This window comes from Pseudophryne corroboree, chromosome 8 (genome assembly GCF_028390025.1).
Source record: "Pseudophryne corroboree isolate aPseCor3 chromosome 8, aPseCor3.hap2, whole genome shotgun sequence".
NCBI lineage: Eukaryota > Metazoa > Chordata > Amphibia > Anura > Myobatrachidae > Pseudophryne > Pseudophryne corroboree.
In genome coordinates, this window is record NC_086451.1 from 189,254,137 (window position 1) to 189,277,523 (window position 23,387).

At 47.7% G+C, this 23,387-nt stretch overlaps 1 protein-coding gene and 1 long non-coding RNA gene across 4 annotated transcripts in view; one reads left to right on the forward strand and one right to left on the reverse strand.

The window, feature by feature from the left end:
• The window catches only part of SHROOM4 (shroom family member 4), a 398,216-nt gene that overhangs the window by 82,354 nt on the left and 292,475 nt on the right, over positions 1 to 23,387 (reverse strand). The gene's annotated exons all lie outside the window — the stretch shown is intronic.
• LOC134948792 (uncharacterized) overlaps positions 5,326 to 23,387 on the forward strand; it is a 54,846-nt gene continuing 36,784 nt past the window's right edge. Inside the window, exon 1 of the long non-coding RNA XR_010183024.1 lies at positions 5,326 to 5,404. This is a non-coding gene — a long non-coding RNA (uncharacterized LOC134948792). The remainder of the gene's footprint in view (positions 5,405 to 23,387) is intronic.

Sequence of the window (23,387 nt, forward strand, 5' to 3'; positions counted from 1 at the left end):
GAGGCAGCGCCAGCAAGACACGACGACCCGGAGCCCACCGGGGGCGACGACCGCCGGGAGACCCAGCGCACCCGGAGCGGTAAGCGCGGCAGCCGCAGCGCCGCGAGTGTGACACCTACTCAATGCCCCTAAACAGCTGCAGCCTGTTAAATCAGGCTTAGGGGGGCATTTCGTCAGTTTTTGCAGACACAGATCTTCACAGTTAAGTACTGCTTCGGCACTTGCGCAGAACGATAAACATCAGAGATGTACCGAAGCTTTCAGGTTTGCGTACATCTCTGAATTAGGCCCACAAATCTAGCTAAAATGTTTTACATTTATAGACCTAAAACTAGCAATAGCTTTAAATAAAAATGTCCATCTGCAAAAACAAGATTAAAACTAATAAAATGTAACAGGTGGTCAGGTGGTCTAAACCCAGTAAACCATTCAAAATAAATGTTTATGGAACAACTTGTCATCATAAATAAACTGTTGAGTCCTAAGCAGTGAGAAGCCCATTTTAGCTGGACAGTAAAGTTTGTCATTGCAGTGCAGTACCTCTGAAGATGCCGACGCCACTGAGGGAATCCTGGTTGCGGGTCTCGCAGTCACATCACGTGATGTGTCACGTCAGCTGGCCAGCATTAAAACAGGCGGTGGGCAGTGTTGGGGGTGGGCCAGATCGTGGATGCGGGCAGCACAGCACACAGCAAGGAGGATGGAAAGTTTGACTACAAGCCGCCTGAATCTCCTGTAAGGTAGAACTAGTTATATTTTTAATGCACGGTCATGCTGTATACGTTTTTAAACAGCACCCTAGTCTGGCAATGTTGTCAAGGGGAGAGGGCTGGTAATTTGGTCCAAGGGGGAAGAAGGGGCTGGTAACTGTGCCTAGGGAGGGGGGCAGAAGCTGGTAACTGTGCCCAGGAGGGGATGGGGGGGGGGGGGGGGTATTGAGCTAGTAACGCCAACTTGATTACTCTCAGGAAGCTGCGGGAGGCTCACGTTTTTTGGGGTATCCCCCGCACCCCCGGAGGAATAGGCAAGTCTCCCGCATCCTGCTCGCAACCTATTGATGTGGGCAGGATGGAGAGATAGTCTCCCATATTCGCGGGTCCGTGGGGTGGGGAAGGGGTTAAAATTACGCAAATCCCGTCATTTTAGCCCCACCTCCTTCCATTGGACCCACAAATTGCGGCGTTTTCCCGATACAGGGCTTGATGATGTCAAAGCCCGGCCACGCCCCCCGAAATCCCCTGCAGTGTCTCCTCTCCGGGCTTTTCCCGGAGAAGAGAAATTTAAAGTAGGCAAGTATGTGGTAACTGTGCCCAGGAAGGGATGGGAAGGGTGGGAAGGAAGCTGGTAACTGGCCCAGGAAGGGATGGGAAGGGTGGGGAGGAAGCTGGTAACTGTGCCCAGGAAGGGATGGGAAGGGTGGGGAGGAAGCTGGTAACTGGCCCAGGAAGGGATGGGAAGGGTGGGGAGGAAGCTGGTAACTGTGCCCAGGAAGGGATGGGAAGGGTGGGGAGGAAGCTGGTAACTGGCCCAGGAAGGGATGGGAAGGGTGGGGAGGAAGCTGGTAACTGGCCCAGGAAGGGATGGGAAGGGTGGGGAGGAAGCTGGTAACTGTGCCCAGGAAGGGATGGGAAGGGTGGGGAGGAAGCTGGTAACTGGCCCCGGAAGGGATGGGAAGGGTGGGGAGGAAGCTGGTAACTGTGCCCAGGAAGGGATGGGAAGGGTGGGGAGGAAGCTGGTAACTGGCCCCGGAAGGGATGGGAAGGAAGCTGGTAACTGTGCCCAGGAAGGGATGGGAAGGGTGGGGAGGAAGCTGGTAATACCACTTTTACACTCGCACTCCCGGGTCACTCCCGGGATGCTTCCCGGGATGCATCCCGGGATGCATTCCCGGGACTGACCCCTTTCACACTGCATTAAGACCTGGGATCGACCCGGGACAGCCCCATTTACACTGATCCCGGGATATCCCTGCAAATGCATTAGTACATGGGTCTTCAACCTGTGGCCCTCCAGCTGCTGTGGAACTACACATACCAGCATGCCCTGCCTCAGTTTTAGCATACATTAATAGCAAAACTGTGGCAGGGCATGCTGGGATGTGTAGTTTCACAGCAGCTGGAGGGCCACAGGTTGAAGACCCATGCATTAGTATGTCATTAGAAATGGCCTTGGGCTCAGAAAAGATGACATCAGCTTTTCTGAGCCCAAGAAAGCTCCAATCCGAGTCCTTTTAACAGTCCCGGGATAGTGAATCCCGGGACGGACCCTTTCACACTACCCAGCTTCCCGGGACGGTCCCGGGACCAACCCTGCTTTTGACCTGGGATGAAATCCCGGGATGCTCGTCCCGGGAAATTGTCCCTGTACCCATTTACACTGAGAAGAATCCCGGGATGATGCGCGTTCACGTGCAATATCCCGGGATTTTTCTGCGAGTGTAAAAGGGGTAAAACTGGCCCAGGAAGGGATGGGGAGATGCTTGTAACTGTGTCCTAGGAGAGAGAGGAGCTGATACTATTATTGATAACCGCATAATACTGGATGCTGTTTCTTTGTTTTCAGCACTGCTTTGTCTTTTGTTTTTTTTAAATTACTGGCTTATAGTGGTTTTTATACATTTATATTTATTTTTGCCTGTTCCCATTATAAACATGCAAAATACTTCGTACATCTCTCCGATAATGTGGAAGGGAGGGGGGTGGATGCCCTCCAATATTCATTGGAAAGTGTTCGGTGGCCCCCCAGCTGAAAATTGCTCACCCCTGGACTAGACTAAGAAGGGGGCTGTGGAGACCATGACGACCGCAGTCATGCAGCTTTAATGACAAACTTGCATACATCTCATGCAGCAGCATCAGGAACATTATTCAGTGTGCAGGATATTTGCCCTGCACATTCTCAGTACATGCACGTATATATACCTATACAGATATATGTGCTACAATATGTTATTTTTCAGCACTTTTTTTTATATATATTCTGTATATATATATATATATATATATATATATACACATATATAATTTATGCCAATCTGGCCAACAATTCTGCATCAGCTCCTCTGCATTTAATAGGCCATGTCATAAAACAATTTTTATACATTCATGCGTTTATTTTATCATAAGCAATCAAAACAATAAAAAAGCATTACATTCCAGAATCATACAATAGTTTAAAGCATGGGTCTTCAACCTGCGGCCCGCCAACTGTTGTGGAACTATGCATCCCAGCATGCCGTGCCATAGTTTTGTTATTAAGGCCTGCTAAAACTGAGGCAGTGCATACTGCAATGGTTTAAAGTAAGCAGATTATAGGATACGAATATGGATGTTTCACTTTGCACTTTGGGGGTCATTCTGACCAGATCGCACGCTACAGTTTATCGCAGCGGTGCGATCGGGTCAGTACTGTGCATGCTCTGGTGCCGCAGTGCGCCGGCGCATTCCAGATGGTCGAAAGCCGTCGTTGCCTAGTGATCGCCTCTGCCTGATTGACAGGCAGAGGCGGTCGCTGGGCGGGAGGGGGCTGGATGGCGGCGTTAAGCCCTCATTTAGGGGGCACGGTCTGTCCAACACAGGCATGGCCGGACCGTTGGGGGGGGGCGGCGTGGCAGCTGGGTGACATCACACGCAGACGCTGCGACCCGGGCAGCGAAGAGGTACTCCTGAAATGCTGTGCGATGGTTTTGCACTTCTGCGGGGGGGCTGCACTGACATGCGGGGCGGACTAGCCGTGTGCTGGGCGTCACCCCGCATGTCTGAGTGCCTGATCGTAGCTGTGCTAAATTTAGCACAGCTAGGGTCAACTCGGAATGACCCCCTTTGTTTGCTCAGCTGCAATGTTCATATTAATAGTCCACATACTTGTAGGATCAGTAGATCAGAGTCTGGAGACTCACAAACAGCTACAGTACCCATAAACTACTGATCCTCTCATGCCTGTGGACTATACCTTTATTGGTATCCTATAAACGGCTTTTTAAAAAATACTGTATGATTCTAGAATGCATATTGCTTTTTATTGTTTTATATTATTTATGATAAATAAATGCATGCATACATATTATTCATTGTTTTATGACATCCCACATTAAATGCAGAGAAGCTGATGCAGGATTGTTGACCCAATTGGCATAAATCATTATTAAAAAAAAAAGTGCTGAAAAATAGCATTTTTTATTTAAAGGGAAGTGCGAATTCTACACTATGGTGGTCATTCCAAGTTGATCGTAGCTGTGCTAAATTTAGCTTTGCAAGAGTTAGTTTCCCTAAAACAGTTTTCCTCAAGTGTAGACATCAGGAGGTTTTTCTGTGGTCATAGAAAGCTAAAGGATTTTCCATCAGCCACAGAATAACCTCTGGTGTCCACAAAGAACCACTCCAAACCAGTCACACAGCGCTGGCTGCCTACAGCCAATTAGTTGTTTGCGATCACAGCATTCTTATTGGTTGCTGAGGATGGTTAGCAGCATGATCCAGTGCTGGATCCGCTTGTCCAATCACCCAGACGCGGCGTGTCCAGGCGGTGAGCGGCGTTGGACGTAGCCAGGATGGCCCTGCAGCGTGTCCGGCTCTCCTCCGCCCTCCAGCAGCAGCGGTGTCTGGCTCTCCACCTGTCCTCTCCTTCGCCCTCCAGCAGCAGCGGTGTCCGGCTCTCCCCCCGTCCTCTCATCCGCCCTCCAGCAGCAGCGGTTTGCGGCTCTTCCCCCGTCCTCTCCTCTGCCCTCCAGCAGAAGCGGTGTCCGGCTCTCCCCCCCGTCCTCTCCTTCGCCCTCCACCAGCAGCGGTGTCCGGCTCTCCCCCCGTCCTCTCCTTGTCCGGCTCTCCCCCCGTCCTCTCCTCCGCCCTCCAGCAGCAGCGGTGTCCGGCTCTTCCCCCGTCCTCTCCTCCGCCCTCCAGCAGCAGCGGTTTGCGGCTCTTCCCCCGTCCTCTCCTCCGCCCTCCAGCAGCAGCGGTGTCCGGCTCCCCCCCCGTCCTCTCCTTGTCCGGCTCTCCCCCCCGTCCTCCAGCAGCAGCGGTGTCCGACTCTTCCCCCGTCCTCTCCTCCGCCCTCCAGCAGCAGCGGTTTGCGGCTCTCCCCCGACCGACACCAGGTTAGAGTCAGTCTCTCACTCTCTCTCTCTCCTCACCTCTCTCTCCCTCCCCCCCCCCTTATTCCAGGGATCTAACATAATACTCTTGTGAGGATCTAACATACTATTGTGATGTCATTAGATAAGCGATGCTCTGGGGGTGTGCGTGAACACGAATCCATTGTTTTCTTACCTCTCCTGTTTCTGTGTGTGTGTCTCTCTTTCTCTCCCCGCTGTGTAAGTATAATGTTCATTTTTACAGGTCCCCCTACCCTATTGGATTCTACTGGACAAGTGGACGTGACCGGCGTGGGATGAAGTATGTGTGAGTGTGTAAGTATGTTTTAATACATTTTTACTTTCACGGTGTGTGTGTTGTGTTTTTATTTGGGTATTCTTGTTGTTGTAGAACTACAGGTACCAGCGGGCCCATTATTTCTCTGCATGCTGGGCCTTGTAGTTCCACAACAAAAAACAATATTCTTTTTTTTAACACTCTTATGGCTATCAGCCTCCCATCAACCGCCCACGGAAGGGGTGGGAGGGGGCAGCCTCGGGCTTCACCCCTGGCCCTTGGGTGCCTGGAGGGGGGGACCCTATCCTCCAAGGGGTCCCCACTCCTCCAGGGAACCCCGGCCAGGGGTGACTAGTTGGGGGCATAATGCCAAGGTCGCAGGGACCTACATAAATGTGTCCCCCGGCTGTGGCATTATGTCCCTGGCTAGCAGAGCCCGGGGCTGGTTTTAAAAATACGGGGGGACCCCTACGTCTTTTGTCCCCCGTATTTTTGGAACCAGGACCGGACTAAGAGCCCGGTGCTGGTTGTCTAAATACGGGGAACCCCTGTACAATTTTCCCCCCAGTATTTGAACAACCAGGACCGGCTCAAAGAGCCCAAGGCTGGTTATACCAAGGAGGGGGGACCTTACGCAATTTCTTTTACATTTTTTAACCCATTCAAACCCTTCTCCATTAAGTTATTGGAAGCCCTGGGCAACAGAATTGCATTCATGTCCTCCTCCCACTCCCTTCCCAGTCCCAAATACTATTCTTTTTTTTTTCTATAAAAATGTTCAGTATATCACAAGTATGATGAGCAGGCAGGCAGCAGGCATTGGCGGCATCGGACAGAGATGCCAATTAGTGGCAGAGGGCTGGGTCAGTTGATTGTGGGCGAGTTTGTAAGCCATTGGCGGTGGCAGCGGGCATCGGCTCAGGGGCAGTAGCGGGCATTGGCTCGGCGGTGGTAGGGGTCATCGGCAGGATTCGGCGGGCATTATGGCTGTAGTGCCTCACCAGCCACTGACCTCACCGCACGCCACTGGTCAATACAAAGAGTTAGCAGGGGATTTGTTTATTAATAGAAGTCTGTATAGGACACATGGGCACTCGCTGAGGCTGGAGGAGGGAAAATTCCGTACAAATCGTAGGAAGGGGTTCTTCACCGTAAGGGCAATAAGGATTTGGAAGTCCCTGCCGGAGAAGATAATAATGGTGGATTCTGTAAATGCATTTAAATACGGATTGGACAGTTTTCTAGCTGAGAAAAGTATCCAAGGCTATAGCATTTAATATATTGACATTACGTATATGGGGGTGATACGGCATATAGTTGTCAATAGGTACAAAACCATTATTTCGGCTGGTGCATTATAATGTGCACTGCTTAATACAGAATACAGGTTAAACCCGATGGGCTTTTTGCCTCTTTTCAACCTCATTAACTATGTTACTAAGTTAGTATGTTGGGTTACAAAAGTGGTCACAGGAAAAGGTACCTCAAGAACCACTGCTAAAAAAAGACAGGCCTTATTAATTCCTTGGCTTTAGTTCAAGGGTTTCCATGTCAATTTGTTTACAATGTAGGAAGACTGGGTATTTGGAAATTTGGAATAATGTACTTATTTCAAGAGAAAGAAAGAGACAGGAAGGCTTCTGATTGTACATAGGAATGATTTTTATTTTCTTCAGATGTATTCGACCATGGAAGTTACTGGTTCCCGAAATTAAGTAAAATTATGAAAATGTACTATAAACAATTTTTTTTATCCACACACACATAAACACATATAAACATATATAAAGATAATAGAGATAAAGTGGTAGAAGAAGTCCAGGTAGAAAAAAGGGTTCTGAAGAAAAAATCTACGTTTTACCCAGTTGAATCCAGAGGCAGTTACATAGACACATTTGCAAGTCTGGTTAAAAAGGACATGGATATTCTATGTAACAATGTAGGCAAAACGAGGGATAATCTAAGTAGAGGTGAGAGGGAAGCAATTAAAACTTTGGAGAACAATAAGCAGATAATAATAAGATCAGCAGATAAAGGGGGAGGGGTGGTATTATTAAATAAAATAGACTATGAGGAAGAATGCGACCGACTCTTAAGTGATGTTACTACATATGAACGGTTGGAGAAAGACCCCATAGAGAGAATATTAATAGAGGTTAACCATCTATTAACCGAAGGTTTAAGTAATGGAGTAATCACCCTGGATGAATATAATTATATGATAAATACCAAACCCATAACCCCCATATTTTATAGTGTCCCAAAGATACATAAACGTTTAGATAAGCCCCCAGGACGCCCCATAATATCGGGGATCAATTCAGTTAGTTCAAAAAATAAGAATTTACTTACCGATAATTCTATTGCTCGGAGTCCGTAGTGGATGCTGGGGTTCCTAAAAGGACCATGGGCAATAGCGGCTCCGCAGGAGACAGGGCACAAAAAGTAAAGCTTTAGGATCAGGTGGTGTGCACTGGCTCCTCCCCCTATGACCCTCCTCCAAGCCTCAGTTAAGATACTGTGCCCGGACGAGCGTACACAATAAGGAAGGATTTATGAATCCCGGGTAAGACTCATACCAGCCACACCAATCACACTGTACAACCTGTGATCTGAACCCAGTTAACAGTATGATAACAGCGGAGCCTCTGAAAGATGGCTCACAACAATAATAACCCGATTTTTGTAACTATGTACAAGTATTGCAGATAATCCGCACTTGGGATGGGCGCCCAGCATCCACTACGGACTCCGAGAAATAGAATTATCGGTAAGTAAATTCTTATTTTCTCTATCGTCCTAGTGGATGCTGGGGTTCCTGAAAGGATCATGGGGATTATACCAAAGCTCCCAAACGGGCGGGAGAGTGCGGATGACTCTGCAGCACCGAATGAGAGAACTCCAGGTCCTCCTTAGCCAGGTTATCAAATTTGTAGGATTTTACAAACGTGTTTGCCCCTGACTAAATAGCCGCTCGGCAAAGTTGTAAAGCCGAGACCCCTCGGGCAGCCGCCCAAGATGAGCCCACCTTCCTTGTGGAATGGGCATTTACATATTTTGGCTGTGGCAGGCCTGCCACAGAATGTGCAAGCTGAATTGTATTACACATCCAACTAGCAAAAGTCTGCTTAGAAGCAAGAGCACCCAGTTTGTTGGGTGCATACAGGATAACAGCAAGTCAGTTTTCCTGACTCCAGCCGTCCTGGAACCTATATTTTCAGGGCCCTGACCACATCTAGCAACTTGGAGTCCTCCAAGTCCCTAGTAGGCGCAAGACACCACAATAAGCTGGTTCAGGTGAAACACTGACACCACCTTAGGGAGAGAACTGGGGACGAGTCCGCAGCTCTGCCCTGTCCGAATGGACAAACAGATATGGGCTTTTTTGAGAAAAAAACCACCAATTTGACACTCGCCTGGTCCAGGCCAGGTCCAAGAGCATGTTCACTTTTCATGTGAGATGCTTCAAATCCACAGATTTGACTGGTTTTAAACCAATGTGTTTTGAGGAATCCCAGAACTACGTTGAGATCCCACAGTGCCACTGGAGGCACAAAAGGGGGTTGTATATGCAATACTCCCTTGACAAACTTCTGTACTTCAGGAACTGAAGCCAATTCTTTCTGGAAGAAAAATCGACAGGGCCGAAATTTGAACCTTAATGGACCCCAATTTGAGGCCCATAGACACTCCTGTTTGCAGGAAATGCAGGAATCGACCAAGTTGAAATTTCTTCGTGGGGCCTTCCTGGCCTCACACCACGCAACATATTTTCGCCACATGTGGTGATAATGTTGTGCGGTCACCTCCTTTCTGGCTTTGACCAGGGTAGGAATGACCTCTTCCTGAATGCCTTTTCCCTTAGGATCCGGCGTTCCACCGCCATGCCGTCAAACGCAGCTGCGGTAAGTCTTGGAACAGACATGGTACTTGCTGAAACAAGTCCCTTCTTAGCGGCAGAGGCCATAAGTCCTCTGTGAGCATCTCTTGAAGTTCCGGGTACCAAGTCCTTCTTGGCCAATCCGGAGCCATGAGTATAGTTCTTACTCCTCTACGTCTTATAATTCTCAGTACCTTAGGTATGAAAAGCAGAGGATGGAACACATACACCGACTGGTACACCCACGGTGTTACCAGAACGTCCACAGCTATTGCCTGAGGGTCTCTTAACCTGGCGCAATACCTGTCCCGTTTTTTGTTCAGACGGGACGCCATCATGTCCACCTTTGGTAATTCCCAACGGTTTACAATCATGTGGAAAACTTCCCCATGAAGTTCCCACTCTGCCGGGTGGAGGTCGTGCCTACTGAGGAAGTCTGCTTCCCAGTTTCCATTCCCGGAATGAAACACTGCTGACAGTGCTATCACATGACTTTCCGCCCAGCGAAAAGTCCTTGCAGTTTTTGCCACTGCCCTCCTGCTTCTTGTGCCGCCCTGTCTATTTACGTGGGCGACTGCCGTGATGTTTTATCCCACTGGATCAATACCGGCTGACCTTGAAGCAGAGGTCTTGCTAAGCTTAGAGCATTATAAATTTACCCTTAGCTATATTTATGTGGAGAAAAGTCTCCAGACTTGATCACACTCCCTGGAAATGTTTTCCTTGTGTGACTGCTCCCCAGCCTCTCGGGCTGGCCTCCGTGGTCACCAACATCCAAAACTGAATGCCGAATCTGCGGCCCTCTAGAAGATGAGCACTCTGTAACCACCACAGGAGAGACACCCTTGTCCTTGGATATAGGGTTATCCGCTGATGCATCTGAAGATGCGATCCGGACCATTTGTCCAGCAGATCCCACTGAAAAGTTCTTGCATGAAATCTGCCGACTGGAATTGCTTCGAAGGAAGTCACCATTTTTTTACCATGGCCCTTGTGCAATGATGCACTGATTTTAGGAGGTTCCTGACTAGCTCGGATAACTCCCTGGCTTTCTCTTCCGGGAGAAACACCTTTTTCTGGACTGTGTCCAGAATCATCCCTAAGCACAGGAGACTTGTTGTCGGGATCAGCTGCGATTTTGGAATATTTAGAATCCACCCCTGCTGTTGTAACAGTATCCGAGATAGTGCTACTCCGACCTCCAACTGTTCCCTGGACTTTGCCCTTATCAGGAGATCGTCCAAGTAAGGGATAATTAAGACGCCTTTTCTTCGAAGAAGAACCATCATTTCGGCCATTACCTTGGTAAAGACCCGGGGTGCCGTGGACAATCCAAACGGCAGCGTCTGAAACGGATAGTGACAGTTCTGTACCACGAACCTGAGGTACCCTTAGTGATAAGGTCAAATTTGGGACATGGAGGTAAGCATCCCTGATGTCTCGGGACACCATATAGTCCCCTTCTTCCCGGTTCGTTATCACTGCTCTGAGTGACTCCATCTTGATTTGAACCTTTGTAAGTGTTCAAATTTTTTTAGATTTAGAATAGGTCTCACCTAGCCTTCTGGCTTCAGTACCACAATATAGTGTGGAATAATACCCCTTTTCTTGTTGTAGGAGGGGTAATTTAATTATCACCTGCTGGGAATACAGCTCATGAATTGTTTCCCATACTGCCTCCTTGTCGGAGGGAGACCTTGGTAAAGCAGACTTCAGGAGCCTGCGCAGGGGAAACGTCTCGACATTCCAATCTGTACCCCTGGGATACTACTTGTAGGATCCAGGGGTCCTGTACGGTCTCAGCGTCATGCTAAGAGCTTGTCAGAAGCGGTGGAACGCTTCTGTTCCTGGGAATGGGCTGCCTGCTGCAGTCTTCTTCCCTTTCCTCTATCCCTGGGCAGATATGACTCTTATAGGGACGAAAGGACTGAAGCTGAAAAGACGGTGTCTTTTTCTGCAGAGATGTGACTTAGGGTAAAAAACGGTGGATTTTCCAGCAGTTGCCGTGGCCACCAGGTCCGATGGACCGACCCCAAATAACTCCTCTTCCTTTATACGGCAATACACCTTTGTGCCGTTTGGAATCTGCATCACCTGACCACTGTCGTGTCCATAAATATCTTCTGGCAGATATGGACATCGCACTTACTCTTGATGCCAGAGTGCAAATATCCCTCTGTGCATCTCGCATATATAGAAATGCATCCTTTAAATGCTCTATAGTCAATAAAATACTGTCCCTGTCAAGGGTATCAATATTTTTAGTCAGGGAATCCGACCAAGCCACCCCAGCTCTGCACATCCAGGCTGAGGCGATCGCTGGTCGCAGTATAACACCAGTATGTGTGTATATACTTTTTATGATATTTTCCAGCCTCCTGTCAGCTGGCTCCTTGAGGACGGCCCTATCTATAGACGGTACCGCCACTTGTTCTGATAAGCGTGTGAGCGCCTTATCCACCCTAAGGGGTGTTTCCCAACGCGCCCTAACTTCTGGCGGGAAAGGGTATACCGCCCATATTTTCTATCGGGGGGAACCCACGCATCATCACACACTTCATTTAATTTATCTGATTCAGGAAAAACTACGGTAGTTTTTTCACATCCCACATAATACCCTCTTTTGTGGTACTTGTAGTATCAGAAATATGTAACACCTCCTTCATTGCCCTTAACGTGTGGCCCTAATAAGGAATACGTTTGTTTATTCACCGTCGACACTGGATTCAGTGTCCCTGTCTGTGTCTGTGTCGACCGACTAAAGTAAACGGGCGTTTTAAAACCCCTGACGGTGTTTTTGAGACGTCTGGACCGGTACTAATTGTTTGTCGGCCGTCTCATGTCGTCAACCGACCTTGCCGCGTGTTGACATTATCACGTAATTCCCTAAATAAGCCATCCATTTCGGTGTCGACTCCCTAGAGAGTGACATCACCATTACAGGCAATTGCTCCGCCTCCTCACCAACATCGTCCTCATACATGTCGACACACACGTACCGACACACAGCACACACACAGGGAATGCTCTGATAGAGGACAGGACCTACTAGCCCTTTGGAGAGACAGAGGGAGAGTTTGCCAGCACACACCAAAAACGCTATAATTATATAGGGACAACCTTATATAAGTGTTTTCCCTTATAGCATCTTTTTTATATATTTCTAACGCCAAATTAGTGCCCCCCCTCTCTGTTTTAACCCTGTTTCTGTAGTGCAGTGCAGGGGAGAGCCTGGGAGCCTTCCCTCCAGCCTTTCTGTGAGGGAAAATGGCGCTGTGTGCTGAGGGGATAGGCCCCGCCCCTTTTTCGGCGGCCTCGTCTCCCGCTCTTAACGGATTCTGGCAGGGGTTAAATATCTCCATATAGCCCCCGGAGGCTATATGTGAGGTATTTTTAGCCAAAAATAGGTTTTCATTGCCTCCCAGGGCGCCCCCCTTCCAGCGCCCTGCACCCTCAGTGACTGCCGTGTGAAGTGTGCTGAGAGGAAATGGCGCACAGCTGCAGTGCTGTGCGCTACCTTAAGAAGACTGAGGAGTCTTCATGCCGCCGATTCTGGACCTTCTTCTTGTTTCAGCATCTGCAAGGGGGCCGGCGGCGAGGCTCCGGTGACCATCCAGGCTGTACCTGTGATCGTCCCTCTGGAGCTAATGTCCAGTAGCCAAAGAAGCCAATCCATCCTGCACGCAGGTGAGTTCACTTCTTCTCCCCTAAGTCCCTCGTTGCAGTGATCCTGTTGCCAGCAGGACTCACTGTAAAATAAAAAACCTAAGCTAAACTTTTCTAAGCAGCTCTTTAGGAGAGCCACCTAGATTGCACCCTTCTCGGCCGGGCACAAAAATCTAACTGAGGCTTGGAGGAGGGTCATAGGGGGAGGAGCCAGTGCACACCACCTGATCCTAAAGCTTTACTTTTTGTGCCCTGTCTCCTGCGGAGCCGCTATTCCCCATGGTCCTTTCAGGAACCCCAGCATCCACTAGGACGATAGAGAAATATCAGAATATGTAGACATTCAAATAAAGCAGTATGTCACACAATTGGATACATTTATCAAAGACTCAACACAAGTACTGGAAATCCTAGAAACATTTAAATGGGAGGCTGATTTTTTCTGGGTAACAATAGACGTTGAGGCGCTTTACACGTGCATACCTCACCAAAATGGTCTAGAAGCGGTAGGTGCATTTTTAGATAGAGATCCTGAGGTCAATAGATTCATCCTAGAGTGTATAGAATATATACTAAAAAATAATTATTTTTTGTTTAAAGACAAGTATTACATACAACGGAGGGGTGTGGCCATGGGAACTCCATATGCCCCGAATCTGGCTAATTTATACCTAGGAAAATGGGAAATGGAAATGATACTGAATAACAATCCCTTTAAAGAAAATATTCAGTTATTTAAAAGATTCATAGATGACATAGTGATAGTTTGGAAGGGTGCAGCCTCAATGTTTGAGGAATTTATGACATATCTCCACACAAATACTTACAATCTTAAATTCACGTCAAACATAAACAAACAGAAGATAGAGTTTTTGGACTTGGTGTTGGACAGTACAAGTTGTGCAAATGGAGAACAGGTTGTGACGTACACGCATATTAAGAAGGTGGACTGTAACAGCTATGTCCATTTTGATAGCTGTCACCATAAAAAATGGGTATCAAATATACCGTATTCACAGTTCATTAGACTGCGGCGTAATTGCTCAACAGTAGAAAAATATAATGAACAAGCAGAAGTATATGGACAACGCTTTAGAGAAAAAGGTTACCCGGAAGGGTTAATAACAGATTCAATACTGAGGGCTAGAAACCGCAATAGAAAAGATCTTGTAAAGTATAAAAAGAAGGAGGTAACCAACAGGTTCTGTAATATCCCATTTGTCACAACATTTAACAGTAAATTGGGAGAGGTTACAAAAATTCTTGAAAAACATTGGGGGGTGTTAGAACTAGACCCAGTGTTAAAGGGAATATTACCTGATAAACCGCAGGTCATATGTCGAAAAACTAAAAATCTAAAATCAATAATAGCACCCAGTAACCCCCTAACGGAAAAGAAAGAGGGATGGTTGAGTAATTTGCAGGGCTTCTTCCCTTGTAATAAATGCAAAATCTGTAAATTGGCAAGTAGGGATAATAAAAAGATTTGGAGTCATGATAAACAAAAATCCTGGATGATAAAAGGAAAACTAAATTGTTTAAGCACACATGTCATATATATGCTGGAGTGTAAATGTGGGAAGAGATACATAGGAAAAACTAAGAGGCAGCTAAAAATAAGGATTTGAGAGCACACAAGGAACATTAATAACAAAGTATTAAACCATAGTGTACCCCGTCACTTTCAGCAATGTTGTGATTCCAAGATAGAGAATTTATCATTTAAAGCAATAGAGCAAGTACATTTAGGCAACAGAGGGGGTGATATTTTAAAGCTGTTATCACAACGGGAAACCTTCTGGATCTACACGCTAGGCACATTAACCCCAGATGGACTGAATAAGGGATGCGACATCGTACCGTTTCTGCTAGATTGACATGGTAGAAGGCTGAGTGTAGTCCCCATCGAAGTTGGTGTTAGCACCCGATGGGGAGTGGCGAACACTCAGAGATTATGTCCTGTCACAACAGAATAGATGTAACGCTCCGTTTTTCATGTGAGTTTGGGTATTAGTAGGAAGGGGGATGTAGGATCAGGAGTATATAGATTTTAGATAGGATTGAACAGACGTATGAATTGGTCTTTTTAGAAGTATAGTAATATTTTTAAACGAGAGAAATGTTTATGATTTTTTTTTTAATAAAGTGTTTTTATTCAGTAAAATGAGGAGAAAGGTACAGACATTGCAGACCAGTAGCATAGCACGTCACATCACATATATCAGTCATATCGGAACTTCATTAATAATACAATGCACATCAGCGGATTAATTGCCATGTCTATAAGGAGATGATCATACCTTTTGATTTTCCTGTCTTTTATGGTCCGCAAGCTCTGCAACCATTATGTACATCTCTATTAATTTTTTATTAATTTTTGCCCATAAGCTAACCAAAAAACAGTAACTAATAAACAGAACAACCATACCCTAAAAAAAAAAAAAAAAAAATATAGTAAACGCCTAGCTAGAAGCGTATGAAGGATCGATCATCTGATTCAGCTGCACAATATTCCCATGTATGCTTTACGAACCCGCAGGGCTCCAATATCAACCATTTTAAACAAATATCTTAAGCATTAAATTAGTCATGTGGTATCGCTTCGGTTCACATTGTAGTTAGTTGGTTAAGGGATAATTTGGGAATGGGGAGAGTTCAGCCATGGAGACCAGACTCTTTCAAATTTGGCTGAAGCGTTTTGCTTCATATATACATATCTTTCTTTGAATATTGTATCGTTAACCAGGGTCTTAAGCACAGATATTAAAGGGCCACCTGGGGCCATCCAGAGTCTCGCAATGCAAACCTTAGCCAAGGCACATACATTGCGAGCATAAAGACCCACCGAACCGGGCAGAGAAGTAGAGCCCTCCATCCCCAAGATACAAAATTGCGGGGTAAGCAGTCCGCCAGTCACTCCCGTATTCTCCAGGATTGACCTAACTCCCGACCAGAACATCCGCAGCTTCGGGCAGTCCCACACCAGATGCCAGAATGTACCCTCCTCCACCCCGCACTTAGGGCACATGTCAGTCCCACCAGCCCCAAAAGTAGCCAACCTAGTTGGAGTTATATAAGTTCTATGTAGAATGAAAAGTTGAATTTGCTGATATCTGAGAGACTTGGTAACTGTAGCAGGATATTCCAACGCAAGAGTCCAGTCCTCCTCAGTTATTGGACCCATATCATCCTCCCACCTTCCACGGAGACGTGTCAGAGGGTCCGCATGGAGTTTAGTTAGGAGATATCCATACGCAAGGGAGACCATTTTAGCCCGACCCAGTGTAGCCACAAAGGTCTTTATGGGAAATGGGAGGATTCGTGGGGGGGACTCAGCAAATTGGGACTGGAGGGCATGACGGAGCTGAAGATATCTGAAAAAATAGGAGTTGGGTAAATCAAACTCATCTTTCAGCTGCTGAAAGGATTTGAATACACCATCTAGGTAGAGCTGGGATATAGAAACCACCGATCTAGGGGCCCAAACCTCCCGTCCCTCAAGTGCGTGCAGTTCAGGAAGCCAGTCAGAGTACCAGAGGGGAATATCTGGGTCCAGGTCGTCATACCCCAATAGAACTCTCAGGGCCCGCCATATCTTTAAGGCCTGGAAAATAATAGGGGGGAGAAATCGAGCCATGTTCCCACTTAGCAGCACCTGCAAAGGAGATAGGTGGGGGAAGTAGCAGCGAATAAATTCACAGTGTAAAGATTCAGCGTTAGAATCTTGCGCCCATATACTAATATGAGTCAGCTGAGCAGCGTAGTAATATATCTGAAAATTAGGCAGAGCCAGGCCGCCGTCAGAACGCTGCCTGGTGAGGGTATTCAACTGTATTCTGGGTCTCCTGTTGGCCCATATCAGTGAGGATAAAACGCTATTCAATTTCCTAAAAAATATTGGAAAGATATAGACCGGGGACTGGAGAATAATGTATAAAAGTTTAGGTAGTATAATCATTTTTATGAGATTGACCCTGCCAGAGACCGTCAGTGGAAGTCTACACCAAGTCTTGGATTTGCTGATGACCCACTGCAGGGTTGGGTCCAAATTCAAAGGGATATAATCAGAGGGGTCATTAGTTATTTGGATTCCAAGGTATTTAAATTGTGTTGTCCAACATAGTGGCAGGGAGATTTTGGGAACAGTAGGAGGGGGGCCCATGACTGGCATAATGTATGATTTGGACCAGTTAATTCTAAGGCCTGAATGGGCTCCAAAGCTCTCTATCACCCGCAGCAAAATGGGCATTGACTTGGTGTAGTCTTGCAAGAACAGCAACATGTCGTCTGCGTAAAGAGCTATTCTATCTTCCCGTGAGCCTGTACATATTCCTGTAATGTCTGGATGCGATCTTACCAAACATGCCAGGGGCTCGATGGCCAAGGCGAATAGCGTGGGGGATAGGGGGCAGCCCTGTCTAGTACCTCGGGAAAGTTGAAAGGGCTGGGATACATAACCATTCACCAAGATCCTGGCACTCGGATGTTGGTACAGTAATTTAGTCCATCTAATAAAGTTGGGCCCGAAGCCCATACGTGCCATCACCTCCCATAGATAAGCCCATTCAATGCTGTCGAAAGCCTTGGCTGCGTCTAACGAGACCACAGCCGAGTCAGAAGGGGAGTCATGTGGGAGTTGCAAAATGGTATTTAGTCTATGCAGGTTAATAGATGTGGACTTCCCTGGCATGAAGCCAGTCTGGTCCGAGTGAACGAGGGAGGTGATTACTGTGTTAAGTCGTATTGCCAATATCTTTGCCAGGATCTTAGCGTCATTGGGAATCAGGGAGATCGGCCTATAGGAGTCTGGAGACCTAGGGTCCTTATCGGGTTTTGGAATCACTATTATGATTGCCTCTGACATAGAGAGGGGGAGCTCGTTACTGGCAAATATATCCAAGTATAGGGCATGAAGTCTGGGCCCAAAAAAATCAATCTGATTCTTGTAGACCTCAGAGGGAATCCCATCAGACCCCGGAGCCTTGCCACTAGGGGACATGCCAATGGCCGCAGTCACCTCCTCGAGCGTCAAGGGCGCCTCCAGCTGTTCACAGGCCCCAGAGGAAAGTGCGGGCAGCTCAATACCCCCCAGGTAATTTGATAGGTCTAGAGTGGAGCACGTCAATTGTGAGCTATATATCTCAGAGTAATAGGATCTGAATAATTGCGCAATGTCTGGCGTGGTGTCAACAATGGAGCCATCCCCACCATACATCCGGGCAATCGTAGACCCAGGACGATCATAGTGTATCAGGCGAGCCAGGAGTCCCCCCGTCCTATCAGCCTGCATATAAATATTAGTGGCTTTAAAAAGGAGGGAGCGTGAGTTTCTATCGGACAGGTGAGCCATCCAAGCCGACTGAGCCGCCAACCAGCGTACCTTCGTCGCTGGGGCACCATCTAGTAAATATTGGGACTCTAGTTCCCTGGCATCTCCCTCAAGGACCCGTTCTCTCTCCCTTGAGGACATTTTATGAGCTGCTATGCGTCCAATATATGTACCTCTCAAAAACGCCTTAAATGAATCCCAAACTATCGTACCCGGGGCTGACCCTACGTTATCATTAAAATATCCCCCCCACTGAGTCTCCAGGTCACTACAGTCACCCAGTTGGGACAACCAAGAGGGGTGCAGCTTCCAGTAAGAGTGCCCCCTCTGACCACCCACAGCAATGGTCATCAACATAGGGGAGTGATCAGAGACCCCCCGAGCCTCATAGTGGATGTCAATGATCCCAGGGACAAGGGCAGGGGACACCAAAATCAGGTCAATCCTGGAGAAGGAGCCATGAGTACTGGAAAAACAGGAGAACTGACGGGCCGCAGGGTGACGGAGTCTCCACGGATCCACCCACTGCAAACTATCTAAGAAGTCAGCAAATTTGGTAGGGCCACCACCCGCCAGCGCAACATTCGGGGAGTGCCATCGGTCCAAGGATAAATCTAGAACATTACTGAAATCACCCAAGCATATCACAGGGGTGGTAGGAGATGGAGCAACAAAAGAGGCAGCCTGCTGCAGTACGGCATATGAAAAAGGAGGGGGAACATACACCGCTAGAATATAATAGGGCTGAGAACTCAGTTTACATTCCATAAATACAAATCTTCCATACGGGTCAGTTTTGATCGATATCAATTCAAATTGCACTGATTTTTTAAACAGAATCGAGACACCCCTAGAGAAGGAAGAATGAGAGGCATGGTAAGCCCATCCCACCCAGGCCCGTCGTAATGATAATAACCTATTCCCCTCTAAGTGGGTCTCACTGAGGCATGCAACGTCCGGGTCATATTTTTTAATCATATTTAAAACCAAAGAGCGTTTGATTTTGTTATTCAGACCCCGGACATTCCATGCCAAAAATTTCAGGTTAATCATGACCCCATACCGACTATGTGTCTCCCGGATAGACATGTCTCTAAAATATATCTGAGAATCAACATTAGCAACACCAACATCACGTGACGTATGTAAGCCCTGCGTAATAAGCCACAGCGTCTGAATCATTAAACATCCTTGTGTCAAAAAGAACTTAGGTAAGAAAAATAACAAACTAAAGAAAGAAAACCAAAACCAACAGCAAAGGGAGCCGCAACCGGCAGCCGCCCAATTATCCCTCCCCTCCCCGTATACCTCCCCGAACTTCGGCATACTTTTTTCCCCCAAACCAGCAACCTACACTTCCAAGTGCTAAGAGAGGCCTAGATTCCCAACTAAATCTCTAACCCTTCTCTAGTCAACACAACTTGGACGTAAAAGTCTTGAGCCACCAATGCAAAGGAGGGGGGCTCCCCGATCCATGATCATTCCCTCCGGTAGATCAGGCCTCAGCTTCCGCATCTCAGGAGGTCAGTCCGGAGCTAGCTGCCGAGCACCCGGTGCAAATCTGTCCAGCCATTGTGCCGCTTCTCTGGGGGTATTAAAAAACTTGGTCTCCCCATCCGCCACAACTCTGAGCCTTGAGGGAAACAGCATGGAATAGGAGATGTTAAGGTCTCGCAGACGCCGTTTTATGGGCATAAACTGGGCTCGGTCCTTCTGGACGTCTGCGGCAAAATCCGGGAAGGCCGACACCTTAACTCCATTACGGACCAACGGGCCCTTCGTACGCCCTAGGCGGAGAACTGAGTCCCGGTCTTTGTAATGTAGGAATTTGGCGATGAAGGTGCGAGGAGGGGCACCAGGAGGTAGCGGCCGAGAAGGTATTCTATGTGCACGCTCCACCGTAAATTGGGCAGTAAAGGACTCAGCCCCATACATCTCCTTAAGCCAAGATTCGAGAAAGTCCTCTGGCTGCGAGCCCTCTTCCCTTTCAGGCAGGCCTACAAAACGTACATTGTTCCTGCGCAGCCGTCCTTCCATATCTAAGAGCTTGGTCTGAAGGGAGGAAACCAGCTGGGTCACCGTAGATACGGATTGTTTCAGGGGGCCACACATATCTTCCAGATTGGAGACCCGTGTCTCCGCCTCACCCACTCTCTCACGAATACGCTGAACATCTTGTCTGAGTAAGGAGAGGTCGCACTGCACCTTTTCCATCTTGTCGGAGAGACGCTGTTCACTGCCAGCTATAGCCTCCAGTACCTGCTGAATAGACGGCGCCTCTGCCATCTCTGGGGTACCGGCCGCGGACACAGAGATGGGGTCCGAGTGGGTTGGAGAGGCTCCCTGGGAAGGAGCCAATGACACCCTGGGATTGGATTGCCTGGCATATCTTTCTAGTTTGGCCGCGGCCGCACTCTGGCCGCCCTTAACCATATCGTGCAGGAGCAGTCACACCTACCCAGGACAGGGTTTTTTAGGATAGAGTGTAGGCAGATGGCGGCAGCAGCAAGGACGTACACAATCAGTGGCGGGAAGCACCCGTGCCCGGTCCCTATGTCCGAATATCAATGGGTAGAAAATGCAGACTTGTGTAGCAGCAGCAGTAATAATATGGACAGAAGTATTGTAGAGGGAGGCAGGGGTAGGATAATGGTGTGTAGCACACCGTTGAATATTAGTGCAGTACAGCAGCGTAGCCAGAACCTATCTACATGCAGCCTTTCTGTGGTAGAATGGGAGAGCTGCGCAGCGTTAACACCTAACGGTGCCTCCAACACTATGCTGAGGTAATACAGATGATATAGATAGTGTGAGGCTGATAGTGGGTGAGATCAGCAGACAATAGGGTCTCAGTTTATATAACAGAGTGCAAGTCCCTGGAGAGTCTCATCAGGCAGCCCCTGATATGTGTAGGCATGGGCAGCAGCCACTGTGATCCCCTCCTAAAATGGCCGCAGTGTCTCTTCCCCTTCCCCAGGAGTACCTGCCAAACGTCCTAGCTTCAGAGTCCCTGGTCCCAGCTCACGAGGCAGAGGAGAGGAGAGGCTGTCTCTCTCCCACAGTCTTTCGGCGGCGTCTGGCGTCAGCAGCAGCCCGCCGCACGAGCTCCGGGCGTCCCGCGGCCGAGGCCGCCAAAATCGAGGCCGGGGATCCGGAGGAGTTGTAGGCCGCAGGGCCGGGCGGCGGTGGTTGGCGCCTCTACGGGACCCGGAGACTGCGGACATACACACCCGTCGGTGCCCAGCAGCACAGGGTGAGCACTTCAGCCGGGCAGAGCACCAGGGGGAGTCAGGATATCTTCAGGAGTTTAGGTAGCCAGGGAGCTCCCGAGACTTGCTGCCTACTCCTCAGCCGCCGTGGCCACGCCCTCCAGAAATGTTTATGATTTATAAATAAATATGAGATAAAGCTGTGAGCCCTAGAAACATATACTGATGCCTACAAACGTATGCTGCTTATTGTAAAGACAATTAGAAGAATCCAATTGGAACCATGTGTAAAAACGAAGGTATAACAATCAAAAGGGTCAGCAGCAGAGAAAGATCGTGTGGTGGCTAATCAGTTATGATTTTAGGACAAAAAAAGTTCTTTTAAACTATAATGATAGTATTGGTAGTTTTATTGTTGTAAATTGTTGTTAATTATGTAAATTATCAGTCTCTGTGAAATGCATATAAAAATCTCAGCAAGGATGATCAAAAAAACAATGGTTTTGGTGCTAGAAATCAGCTTGAAGTAATCAACCAATCAGTGCAGAAAGCGGTGGTTAAAAGGTGAACTTTGAGGATCCAATAACATAGCTCCTGACGAAGTGCCTAAGTGACGAAACGCGTTGGGCGTGGCTTGCATCTGCAGACGAAGTGTGTCTCCCGTCTGATACAGAGCAGACGGCTTCTCCGTGAGAAATACCCCGCTAGCAGAAGGATCATTCCGTGGCGGCAGTTACCGGAGAAACTGGCTAAGTGCATCAATTTTAACTTGCATGTACGTGGATATTTGCACAAGTAAAGTGTTACCCCTTATTATTATTCACTGGTGCGCTCTCCTTATTTTTGACATATATATATATATATAGAGCACTTATTCAATTAAGAAACAGTAAGGCTTTGTTTTATTTGTTTTGTTACTAATGTTATCACTTATTACTATTATTATTATTATTATTATTATCATTATTTATTTATTTTCCCAATGTATTTGTGTTAAAGAAATGTATAAAACTATGGGCCTAATTCAGATCTGATCACAACAGCAAATTTGTTAGCTAATGGGCAAATTCATGTGCACTGCAGGGGAGGCAGATATAACATGTGCAGTGAGAGTTAATGGCCCCATACACTACCCCGACATGTCATTCTGACATGTCGTGGGCGATCACCCCTGGCAGCCTCCCGGGAGGCAGGGTCGCCCAAGATACATTGTATGCTGTCCTTTTGCATACAATGTATCTTGGGCGATACTGACCGATCCCAGTCATGACTGCGGGGTCGGACCAGATTGACTGTGCAGCACATTCAATCTGGAGGATCCGATCCGATGATCACGGAAACGCGCATCGGATCGAAAAAGGACTCCAAAATGCCCGATTTCATCCGATATATCGGGCCAAATGCCCGTCCTAGTGTATGGGGCCCTTTAGATTTGGGTGGGGTTTGTTCAAACTGAAATCAGAATTGCAGTGTAAAAATAAAGCAGCCAGTATTTACTCTGCACAGAAACAAAATAACCCACCCAAATCTAACTCTCTCTGCACATGTTATATCTGCCCCCCCCCCCCCCCCCCCTGCAGTGCACATGGGGGGTAAATCAGACCTGATCACTTTTGTGCATTTTCGCACAGTGGGAGATCAGGACTGAACTGCACCGCAATGTGCAGGCGCGACGGATCGCAACGACGGGATGGTGTGAAAAATTAAATTGCACCAGTGAATGCAAGAAGATTGACATGGGTGGCAACTGACTGTTTTTAAGGAGTGCCCGGAAAAACGCAGGAGGGACCAGGCGTTTGGAGCGAGGGTTTCTGACGTCCGTTCCGACCCCGATCATCGCACTGGAAGAGTACGTCCTGGGCTGCGCAGAGACTGCACAAAATTAGTTTGTGCAGCTCTCCAACACATCTGAATGCACACATGCACAGCGAATTCCC